Raw genomic sequence first — 12250 nt, 5'->3', positions numbered from 1 at the left:
CATTTTAGAGCAAAGTATGTACATACTTCATTTTTGAATAATGACTCTCAGCCAAACACATTATCATGAGCCACTGCAGCCTTAAACAAAGAGAGTTCCAATGATCCATTGTTAATTTGTCTTTCAAGAGTATTTTTTTTCACTTCTCTATCCCACCCCCCTAATCACTAAATCTATATTTCTTTTGTCTACCCTTATCTGTGAGAAGAAAAGACAAGATAGTTATCTTTACAGAACAAATTAAACAAACATTTTCATTCCTTACCATCGGCCAGCGACCAGGAAAGCAAACACAAGACAACATTGTCACTCACCGGACCGTGAGTGCCTCTTCCCGGACATTTAGGAACCGTGGCCGTCCTCCATCCTGAGGGTCTGCGCATGCGCAGCCCTTTCCTACCCTTCAGTGTATGTCCCTTTAACTTAATTGGCAGATCAGGCAACACTCCCTATATTAAGCACCTGTGGTCAACACCACGTTGCCTGATCTGGGAGTCTCATTCCCCATGAGTCTCTGAAGGTGTTTCCTCGTTTGTTCAGCGCTGCTGATTCCTGCGGTTTCCAAACCACTTCTACCTCTGTGGTTTCCAAACCACTTCTACTACTGTGGTTCCCATACCACTTCTACCATCAATTGTATCATCGTGACTGTTAGCTGATTCCTATCCGCTGCCTCCGTGCACTACAGTCTTCTAAGCCACTTCAACTCTATCTCATATCATTGTGACTGTTTGCTGATTCCTATCCGCTGCCTCCGTGCACTTCAGCCACTCTCCACATCTACTCACCTGTTCATCATCAAGACTGTGAGCTGATTCCTATCCGCTGCCTCCGTGCACTTCAGCCACTCTCCACATTTACTCACCTGTTCATCATCAAGACTGTGAGCTGATTCCTATCCGCTGCCTCCGTGCACTACAGCCTCCAGCCTGCAACTCGTCTGTGTTCCAACATCGTGACTGTTAGCTGATTCTTATCCGCTGCCTCTGTGCACTACAGTCTCCAGCGTACAACTCGTCTCTGTTTCCACATCGTGACTGTTAGCTGATTCCTATCCGCTGCCTCCGTGCACTACAGACTCCAGCTTGCAACTCGGCTGTGTTTCATCATCGTGACTGTTAGCTGATTCTTATCCGCTGTTCCTGTGCACTGCAGTCTTCATCTCATCTCTCCCGTGCTTCCTCGAGACTGCTGCTATTATTGCCATCCGCTACTCTCCGTGATCAACAGCTCCTGGTCTACTCTGCTCACCCGTGTTCCATCGCTATTTGCACCTGCTGGTTGCTACTGGTTACCTCCGGGGATCCGCAGAGTCCTGCTGCTGCTGCCAGCGCTAATCGTCCATCTACTGCTGATCCGCTCTCCACGCCTTCCTGTGTTCCGCTGGTCTCTACCCGCCTGTCAGCATTGGATTCCTGTCTCATCCGCTATCCTGCTGCTAGATCATCACCATTCTCCTGGGTCCTCCAAGAGTCCAGTCCGCGTTCTACCGATTCCTGTGGATTCGTGTCCCTGTTGGTTTACTTACCTGTGCGCTGCACCTACTAGACCTCTGCTTCATCTATCCAGGGACTTCTCATCCTGCCGGCCTCCTGCCGCTCAGGTATCGCTGCGCTCCTGTCTGACAGCCTGCTTCTGAACCACGGTATGCATACTTCTCATTGACTGTGCTGGTGTATTGCATACCTTGCTGGACTGAGTTTGTTCTCCTCTGGAGTTTACTATCCGCTGAGACTATTACCATCATTGACTGTACCATCTTGTGCCGGATTACTTCAAGAGACTTTCCATATTTGCAGTGCTGTTCAGTCATTCATATATACATATCTATATTGTGCATATTACTGTGGATCGTGTTAAGGTGCCGTGTTTACCCTGTGTTGCAGTCTCTCCCCGTGCACCTCCTCACATATATATTCAGTGGTACAACTTGCTAGTAGCAGACCACTGATTCCTGTTTCCAGTATCACCTGTTCCAGTATCCTCTCACATAGCAGTGGTACAACTTGCTATCGCAGACCACTGACTCCCCGGATACCTCCACTTGGATTCCATTCCTTCACCCAGACAGCGGTACAACTTGCTATCCGCAGACCGCTGACTCTCATCACTTCCTCGTTTCTGTTGGACATTCCTCCTCACTATAGCAGTGGTACAACTTGCTATCGCAGACCACTGACTACCTTCACGTGTCCTTGTCCATACAGTTCCTCGTGTACTATTACCTCCATATTACCAGTGTTGCTAGTCATAGACTTTCCTGAGCATCTCATCATCTGCTATTTACTGTTCCGTGATCACCCTGCTACCAGAGTACCCTATTACCACCTACATTGCTCTGGTAAGCCTACCACCTGGTGATTCCTGGGTAAAGACTCCTAGTGCCCGTGACAAACATAAAACAAACAAGCACTAACAACAAAATATACTTTTAAATCAGTTTTTTTCTAAACCTGCACACTAATACTTAGCACAGTTTAACATTTACCCTGCCTGGTTGTAGGACTACAGGTATGACCTGACCTCTAGAGTTGGCTATAGCTCTCCCCCAAGGCATTTGCTGCTATGAGGTGTGCAGGCAACTGTTGAGAAACCCCTGAGACTTGTGTGCGCCTTTTCTGTGGGTGTCTATGTGATTCCCCCTTAGGTGGCCCAAGTCTCTTTGCTTCCGCTCTTGTCGTTGTACAGTCCTTTGCTTGGTGTCCCGTTTTAGTGCATTTAAAACACTTCCTCAACTCATGTTGTTTCTTTTCCTTAAACGAGGGGTTAAATGTATGAATCTCCGGATTCTTCATCTCCGGCGTGTTCGCCTCTTCAGCGCTTAAATTTAAAGCGGCGCTGCATTGTAAAGGGAAGTTTCCCTTTACAATGCAGCGCCGCTTTAAATTTAAGCGCTGAAGAGGCTGTACACGCCGGAGATGAAGAATCCAGAGATTCATACATTTACCCCCAGGTGTTATTATACTGTGGTCGTGTGTGCAGTCCCTCTAGTGCTTGGATACTTACCATCATTAACCTATCACTTAGTGTCTCTTTCTGTTTATTTATATTTCTATCATGTTCTATAGCCTACTCCCTGAGAGCATCTACAGTGATCCCTCTCCAGTTTGGTAATGAAGTTTGCACCCTTATTTTCAAATTTTCCCTGAGGCCATCCATTAAAACTGAAACAGCTACCTCCCTGTAGTGTACATCATCCTTTATGTCTGATAACCCAGTGTATTTTGCCATCGCTATCAGAGCTCTAGAAAGATAGTCTGCTACATTTTCACTATCCTGTTGTTTGATAGTGAAAATTTTACTCCAGTCCACTACCAAAGGAAAGTATAAGGCCAGCTGAGAAATCATGTGGTTAATATTTTCCTGATTATCATCATATGTTAAGGACTTCTCTTCCTCCAACATACAATCCTTAAGAAACTTTTGTATATCAATACCGGGAGGAAGACAGGCCCTAAACACCACTCACCAATCTTTATTAGTTGGCTCATGTGCATAACCCAAATCTCTAACAAATTTCTGACACTTGGCTAAATCTTTCCTAGGATCTGGGAAATCAGATATAATTGAACGCAGTTCAGATCTAGTCCATGGACAATGCATTTCTACATGTCTTATGGGAACTAGGCCATCTCTGTCCGCCTTCCCATTGGGAACTCCTATTGTGCAGACAGAATGCAAACCTACCAAATCACTACATTCTGAACTAGTTGCTGGAATTGCTGTTGCAGAATAATGGATGTCCCCCCTTCTATTAATTTCTACATTATTCTCACCAATTTCAGCCGCTGCCCCTGCTGGTGGAACCGTTCCCTTTCCTTGTCCAGGTGGTGCCTCTTGCATTTTACTAGCATGGGCAGTGGCCGAAATGACGGTGGGTTCACCTTCTTCTCTTGATACATTATCCTTAACATAAATTATAGGATACAAGTTACTGGTTAATTCTTAACATTTTTGGTATCGGCTGTACTTACCACCCCAACCGCATTTGGTTGCGAGGGCACATATGCGCTCAGTTCTCCAAGCTTTGCAACGCTCACTTCCGTTGTGTGCGTGCTTTGCGCCACGCTTATTTCCGCTTAGCACGCGCTCCCTTGCCACGTGTACCCTTCTTGTTGCCACAATTTTAAACAGTCATCATGTTTAATTCTCGTTTTTGTTGGTTTAATCAACCGTACTTTATCTGTAACATTATTCAACACCTCTGAATTGAAACTACCGATCTTTGGAAAAGGTCTCACAATCCTTAGTCATCTTGACCCATTTGTCGCAATACGCCATTGTGTACGCACCATATTTCTTAAACATAAAAAACTGCGCCGAACCAATCGGCCCTTCCTTAACCTCATCAACCATTTCTAACATTTGTTTAGAAACCTGTTCTCACCGTATACCTTGTATACTACTTATTCAAATCATATACTTCTTCAATACACCGTATACTACTCACAATACTGTATATTACTGAAAAACTGCACCGTATACTACTCAAAATACCATATACTACTAATAACCACACTGTATACTACTCAAAATACCGTATACTACTAATAACCACACTGTCTACTACTTAAAATACCGTATACTACTGAAAACAACACCGTATACTACTAATAAACCGTATACTACTGAAAAACACTGTATAATACTTATAAATCAACACTGTATGCTACTCAAAATACTGCATACTACTAGAATAGTGTTCTCTTTTCAAACACAACCTCGGCCGTCCAGTCCACCTCGTCAGGCAGCAACCGATATCCCTGTCTTTTCAACAGTAAATCACCTCTTTGTCTGTCTTTTTTCAACAGTATACAAATTCTTCTCTTATCTGTCTCTTTTCAACAGTATACAAACTCTTCTCTTATCTTTATGCATACCATTTACATACAACCTTTTGTTTTCTGCACAGAAAATAAATTCCCCAAACAATAGTAATATCTTTTCAGAAGCTTTAGCAAGTCATTATGCTGTACATATAACAAACTATAAAACGACTGTTTAAACAAGTGACAATATCACCGGAAGTACACATACACTATGCGATGCAATACATTTTAAAACGTAAAACAATAAAAAGAAAGTTTTCTTTCTTGTCCCTAGATTCAAGTTAGCTCTCCTTTAGATTATGCAACAATGGACATTCAGTTTCACAACACAGAATGAACAACAGGTTTTGAACACATTGCATTCTTTCCCGTATGTGACGCGTCTTCCAGCCTTTGTTGAGGAACCGAAATCCGTATGTGTTGCGTATCCTCCAGTAACGTAACCTCTGCTGCGAGCCCCCAAATTATTAAAGTAATTTTATCGATTTTTCAATAAGCATTGTCTAAGCGATTTCTGTTTCCAAAGCACAAAGTAATTTATTTAGCAGATGCAAAATTTAGCAGTTCAATACATAATTATAATACAGTACAACGATACCAAAAGATACATAAATACCGCCGTGATCGCTGCGCATTTCTACTGGATCCAGCAAGAACAGTACTTCACTTCAGAATACTGTGGTCAGAGAACGACTGGCCTAGCTAGTCCCAGGGAGCTTGTATATATACATTCAGTGTCACAGAGAAGACAATACAGATGACGTGGCTTGTTTCTATAGGTCCAGACTTCAGGAGAGTCCAGTGTAAACAGGTCATAGGCTAATTCAAACAACACCCTCCAAGGGTGAGGGTCAAGATTCCAGATGATTCTCCCGCCCAGAAACCAGTTTAAGCTAGTCTATTCACAATACACAGTCAGTAACATTTTAAATATTTATTCCCTAACATCGCTAACTAGAGTATGCAATCCCTTCGGGGAATGAACCGGACAACTGCTGATGAGTAGGGGATTACAATGATACTAAACATGACATGTTTCCTGTAACTGTTTCCTGTAACCTGAACCTTAAGTATCACTAAAGTGTACATATAACTTTAAAATATATATATCTATAAACCAAATACCATCTGCTCATAAATCACTGTGGAATGGAACCATTATAATATGAAATATATAAATAACTAAATGAGAGAGTGAGAGTGTGTGCGTGCGTATTTTACCGCGTGATCGCGCCATGCCATGTGTTACGTGGCATACTGATCGCAATCGCACGGTAAGACAAAATTAACCAATATATGATTAGGGGTTTAATATGATATCAGACATGAAACAATTCCTATGACCTGAACCTTAAATAACACTAAAGTGTGCATATAATCATATTATATAAACTAATAATAAACCAAATAGTATCTGCTCATAAGTTACAGTGTGACGGAACCAATATGAATATGAATTATATAAATAACTAAATGATGTAATGCGAGTGGGTACGTGCGTATTTTACCGTGCGATCGCACCATGCCACGCGTTACGTGACGTACGGATCTGTGTTATGTGGCATACTGATCGCAATCGCATGGTAAAACAATATTAAACAATATACTTTCATTCATCCAATTATGCAACTTTGACATTAGTGATGTACTAAATGCTATCACAAATGCCATTAAATACACTTTAGAGGTGTCAGACAATGGGTGTGTGTTAGTGTACCCTTATGCAAGTGATGTGCATTTGCCAAACATTAGCCCAATTTTGGGCAGAGGTCCTCTATTCCTTAATAGAAAGAGGTAGCGCATAGATAAATGGAAACACAACATAAAGTCACTGTATAGGGTGTAGGACCACCGTTGAGTCTACCAATATCTGGAATTGTGCAGAAGTGATCTAAAACCATTTTTCCAAAAGTAAGTCACTCAAGTGAGTGCCTGATTGATCTTGGTGGAAAAGGCTGTCTCAAGTGTCATTCCAAAATATCCCATAACCTCTGCATTGGGTTCAGATCTGGTGACTGAGAACACCATGACATATGAATAAAATCAGTATCATGCTCATGAAACCATTGAGCGACCACAAGTGTTCTATGGATGGTGACATTGTCATCCTGGAAGACAGACCTTCCATTAGGAAATAAATCTTGCAATATGGGCCATGATAATCACCCAGTACTATTAATTAGCAACTGGAAACTGCCCTAGCCTTCTAGGAAAATGATTTACTCAAACCATGCCAGGAAAATATGACACACAATATTAAGGATCCACCAGAACCCTTCACTATTGGAAATAAGTACTCAAGGTTATAAAGTAATTTAGGTAAGCACCATATGTGCACTTGTCCTTTTGTACAGAACATGGTGAAGGATGATTTAACTTACCATATTAATTTCCTCATTGCTCGGTAGTCCATTGTCTGTGCTTTTTGCACTAAAGAACTAACAAACATGCATTGCCTGGTGTGATGAGTGTTGTAAAGATACTGGGTTGATCTGGCCCAATGTTACCCACTTCATGCTTGCTGGCCACCCACGGGTGCCTTTCTATGCCAGGGAAGTCTACTCAGTACCTTCTAGTTTTCATATAGCCACTCAGGCAAATGCAGTTAGAAAGTAAAGCAATACATTTATTGTAATAAAAATAATCACTAGGGGCCTGATTCATTAAGGATCTTAACTTGAAAAACTTCTTATTTCAGTCTCCTGGACAAAACCATGTTACAATGCAAGGGGTGCAAATTAGTATTCTGTTTTGCACATAAGTTAAATACTGCCTGTTTTTCAATGTAGCACACAAATATCAACTTTAAAATTCAGTGTACAAATAATCTATCAAGTATTTGTGTGCTACATGAAAAAACAGGCAGGATTTAACTTATGTGCAAAACAGAATACTAATTTGCACCCCTTGCATTGTAACATGGTTTTGTCCAGGAGACTGAAATATGAAGTTTCTCAAGTTAAGATCCTTAATGAATCAGGCCCTAGATTACTATGTACACACAGTAAATAAATGCCAGGCAGGTTTACCACATCATCTGTCCCTTACCCCACTAGCTTAAGGAGCTACAGTTACCTGGATGTTCTGACTTAGAGACCCATGGAGTTCTTCTCTTAGCTGCAGCTGTAGTCTATTGGTAGAGAACGAAAACTGAAAACCAGTCACACTGCACTTTCCATGAATCAATTTTCAGAATGAATATCTCCTTCCACCTGGAGTGGATCCTTATATCTAGGGTCTAATTTCCCCTCCCTGGGCAAACCCCTGGGTCTATCCTTCTTAAACATTGGTGGGTGCTGTATCAGGGGGTTGGAGGGGGAGTAGAGATGAGCTGTGCTTCCACAGAAGCCCCCTGCTGGGACGCAGACAAAATGTCTGGACTAGTCCTATGGAGAACAATTGATACCAATTGGCTTCCCCCACCTCCAAAGATAAGGTAGCAGTCAGCCCCACCTAATATCAACCCCTTACACTTCTTTGTGATGTCACAGGGTCCCCAGCTGTTCCATGCTTCCTGTAGAGGAAGGAGGGGGGGGAATTAATGCAGTTCCAGCCCCTTCACCTGTATCCTGGACACCTCCTGATCTTTACCCATAACCCACCCGGCTTCACTTTAAGGACAATGAATAACAACCTCACTGCCACATCATGAATATACAATACACAATATACATATTTACAATTAACTACAATGCCCTCTTATCCACATGTAATTAAACACTGCAGTGGTATTCTATTAGGCTGGGGAACAAAAGCAAGGGCTATAAAAAGTACATGTCATAATCCACATTTTGTGAGAAACGAGGGACAGACTGATTAGGTTGATATTAATACCTCATTTCACAACAAGTGTTTTAGGCAATGCAACCCCAGTATGATATCCTGCTCTGTGTTCTCGCCGGAGTCATTTTTATTAAATTGGCTGCTTGTACCACAGGTTAAAATTTTCTATTAATCACTTGTTTTGCCTTGCACTTAAAATTAAAGTATGGATACCCTGATCCAATCTTGTCAAGTGTGAACTGCATTGAAGTTGAAGAGGAGCCCCCTGCTGCTGTGAGCCCCAACAGGGCATCTCACTGAATGGACGGAGAGGGGACAGGAGTATATTTATGGTAAAAAAAAGGAGGGAGAGGGGGCTTAAAAATACTTTTGTAGGATTAACTGGATGTTTAAGATGAATTAAGAACAAGCGGTAGCATAAGCAAATCAGTGAACATCTGCTGGTGGCACCTGGAATGTCCTTATCCAGATGAAACTACAACACAGTGCCAACAGTAGGTAAAGATACCAAATTTCAGATCTATATCAGATCAACTTCAGATCAATGGGGGCTATTTTGTAACAAAATGCAGTGACTCATAGCAACCAATGAGCAGTTAGCCTTGATTGATTTTGTTCAAAACACATATATATATATATATATATATATATATATATATATATATATATATATATATATATATGTATGTATATATATCTGGTTGGTATGGGATATTGTACATTTGTAGTCACCAGCATCCACACACATCAAATACTTGCCTGACTTCTTCGCAACTCAGAGCCAGAGGTGTTGATATTGTGACATTCAGCTGTGAGATAGTTAGCGGCCTGATTAATTAGGCCAACTTTCATGCAGTCTCCAATAGGCATTATGGTATCCAAACATACACCTGGTGATGACAGCTGAGGCTCAAATGCGCCTCACATAATATCACTGATGGTTTCAGTTTTTATACATCATCCTACGATAGACCAACAGCTTGCCTCTCTAAATTAACCACCATCTAGAAAAAGACACCAAACCAGCAATGCTTTCTATTGCCAAACAACGATATTTCTTTTCACTGACAATCCCAACATGGTAAATACAGCCCAAGCCTTTGTGACATCATTGATATAGAAACTTAATAAAGCACTGCTCTATTAAGGCATTTGGCATTTATAGCATTTTACATCTTTATCATTTCAGTGCAAGAGCAGAGCCAGGGTAAGCAAATCATGCATAGTCTAGGCAGCTGAATGACATGCACATAACTTACAATGGAAATGAAAGCCCATATTGTGGAGGTCAACAAATTTTTAACAATATTTCCACAGCCTCTTATGACATTTTGGCACTTTAGCTTGATATCATAAAGGGTCTAATTTAAAGTTGGACATGTCATTGTCATCAACATTAATTTATATAGCGGCAGCAAATTCCGTAGTGCTTTACAATTGGGAACAAACACAGAAATAAAACAATACTGGGTAACACATACAGACATATAATTCCAACTTTCAAGCGCAAAAATATACATAGTTTTATTGTGCATTAGTCAATCAGAGCCACTTGTTTCCGATTGGCTGGAGTGTGAGAAGACTACTTGTGGGGTCTCTTGCCTTGAAAAAGCTAATTATCCTAGCAAAATGAATGTTGCATTTTGCCAGACATATCCACTTGAATCGCTACAAATTTATATCTTTTATGTCCCAACTGTACCTGTCATGTATGATCAAATTCAGGAAATAACCATATTTTTGAGAATCAAATAATGCTATAGCCATGTATTTAACATCCAACATTATCATGCAAGATTAATGCATATCACAGATGTAACATATGGATTCGGTACAAAGGCCATGATTCAGCAAAGCTGAAATCTTCAGAAATCATGGAGATGTACTTGATAACCGTCACTGATTAATTTTAACACATTTATTATCTTTTTTTAAGCCAAGTGATTACAGAGATAACACTCTACCATTACTTATTTAGGCATGTGGATTTTGCAGACGCAATTAGTTTTTATTGCTATTTTTTGTGTTTTTGTTTAATTTATTTTTGTTTAATTTTTGAATAAATGGTTTCTCATCTTGGTTTGTTCAAAATGTATGCTATTAAAATTGAAACCGTTTGCCAGCGAGTTCGCATTGGATAAGGCAAATGCCCCACAATCACTGACATCATCCTGCTCATAGCTACATGTCTAATTAATCTCAAGAACAGAGTACGCACAGCATGTATTGCTTACATCAGTGGTTCCCAAACTGGGTGCTGCTGTGTTTTCACAGGGGTACCGCAGCCAGGGTCGGTGGTAAGCAAGGTGGGGGACTACTTGCCTTAAAAAAATTATGGAGACCCTAAGGGTGCCTCGAACTGAGAAAGTTTTGGATCAACTGGTTTACATCACATATTCATGTGTGTTACGCAAATATTAGATATTACAAACCAGCTGTTTGTAGTATGAAACAGCACACAGAAGGCTCTGGTAATATCCATTTATAGCGGCAGATAAATTATTCCACTTGCTGGTCCTTGTGATAACCAGTGCCAACATAGCTATCCCTCATAGCATTCAATTAATCAGAGTTATTTTTACCACTGTTTCTGGCAATATCAAACTTTCGCAATATCACTTGATGAATTGATACCGTAAAGGAGCAAAACCACATTAGACAACACCAGAATGTGTCCTTTCACCATATGGAGCAGTGCTGTGGAAGAAATCAAGTCACAGAGATATGTCCATCCAGAAATCACAAGCACTATTTGAACGCTTCCTTAACCAGGCGAGCTTTCAGCAGGGTCTTGCAGTTAGAAAGATTAATAAATAAATAAATCAATCAATCACATGGCCTTTCCACATACACCTAAACCCTTATACTCACCAACTTCTCCCTTATATGCCCCTCATCAAACATATGTCTCTCTGCCCACCAGCTTTATACTCACTTTTCTGCTTTACCAGCCAGCTTTTCCCTCACATGTCCCTCCCTGCACACAAGCTTTACTCTCACATGCCCCCCCCCCATGCACACAAGCTTTTCCTTCACATGCCCCCCCCCCCTCCTGCACACAAGTTTTTCCTTCACGTCACACCATGAACACAAGCTTTTCCCTCACATGTCACCCCCTGCACACAAGCTTTTCCCTCACATGTCACCCCCCCTGCACACAAGCTTTTCCCTCACATGTCACCCCCCCTGCACACAAGCTTATCCCTCACATGTCACCCCCTGCACACAAGCTTTTCCCTCACATGTCACCCCCCCTGCACACAAGCTTTTTCATCACGTCACCGCCTGCACACAAGCTTTTCCCTCACATGTCACCCCCCTGCACACAAGCTTTTCCATCACGGCACCGCCTGCACACAAGCTTTTCCATCACATGTCACCCCCTACTCACAAGTTTTTCCATCACGTCACCCCATGCACACAAGCTTTTCCATCACATGTCACCCCCTGCACACAAGCTTTTCCCTCACGTCACCCCCTGCACACAAGCTTTTCCCTCACGTCACCCCCCTGCACACAAGCTTTTCCATCACTTGTCACCCCCCTGCACACAAGCTTTTCCCTTATGTCACCCCTGCACACAAGCTTTTCTCTCACATGCCCCTGAATTAACAGATCATTCCCCACATGCCTCCTTT

The 12250-nt window shown here is 41.7% G+C and overlaps 1 protein-coding gene across 1 annotated transcript in view; it reads right to left on the bottom strand.

Annotated features, from left to right (window-relative positions):
• The window catches only part of FSCN3 (fascin actin-bundling protein 3), a 44387-nt gene that overhangs the window by 27493 nt on the left and 4644 nt on the right, over positions 1-12250 (bottom strand). The window lies entirely within an intron of this gene.

This window comes from Mixophyes fleayi, chromosome 4, assembly GCF_038048845.1.
Source record: "Mixophyes fleayi isolate aMixFle1 chromosome 4, aMixFle1.hap1, whole genome shotgun sequence".
In the NCBI taxonomy this organism is placed as follows: Eukaryota; Metazoa; Chordata; class Amphibia; order Anura; family Limnodynastidae; genus Mixophyes; species Mixophyes fleayi.
The sequence above is the reverse complement of the archived record's forward strand: the minus strand, read 5'-3'. Positions and strand labels throughout refer to the sequence as shown.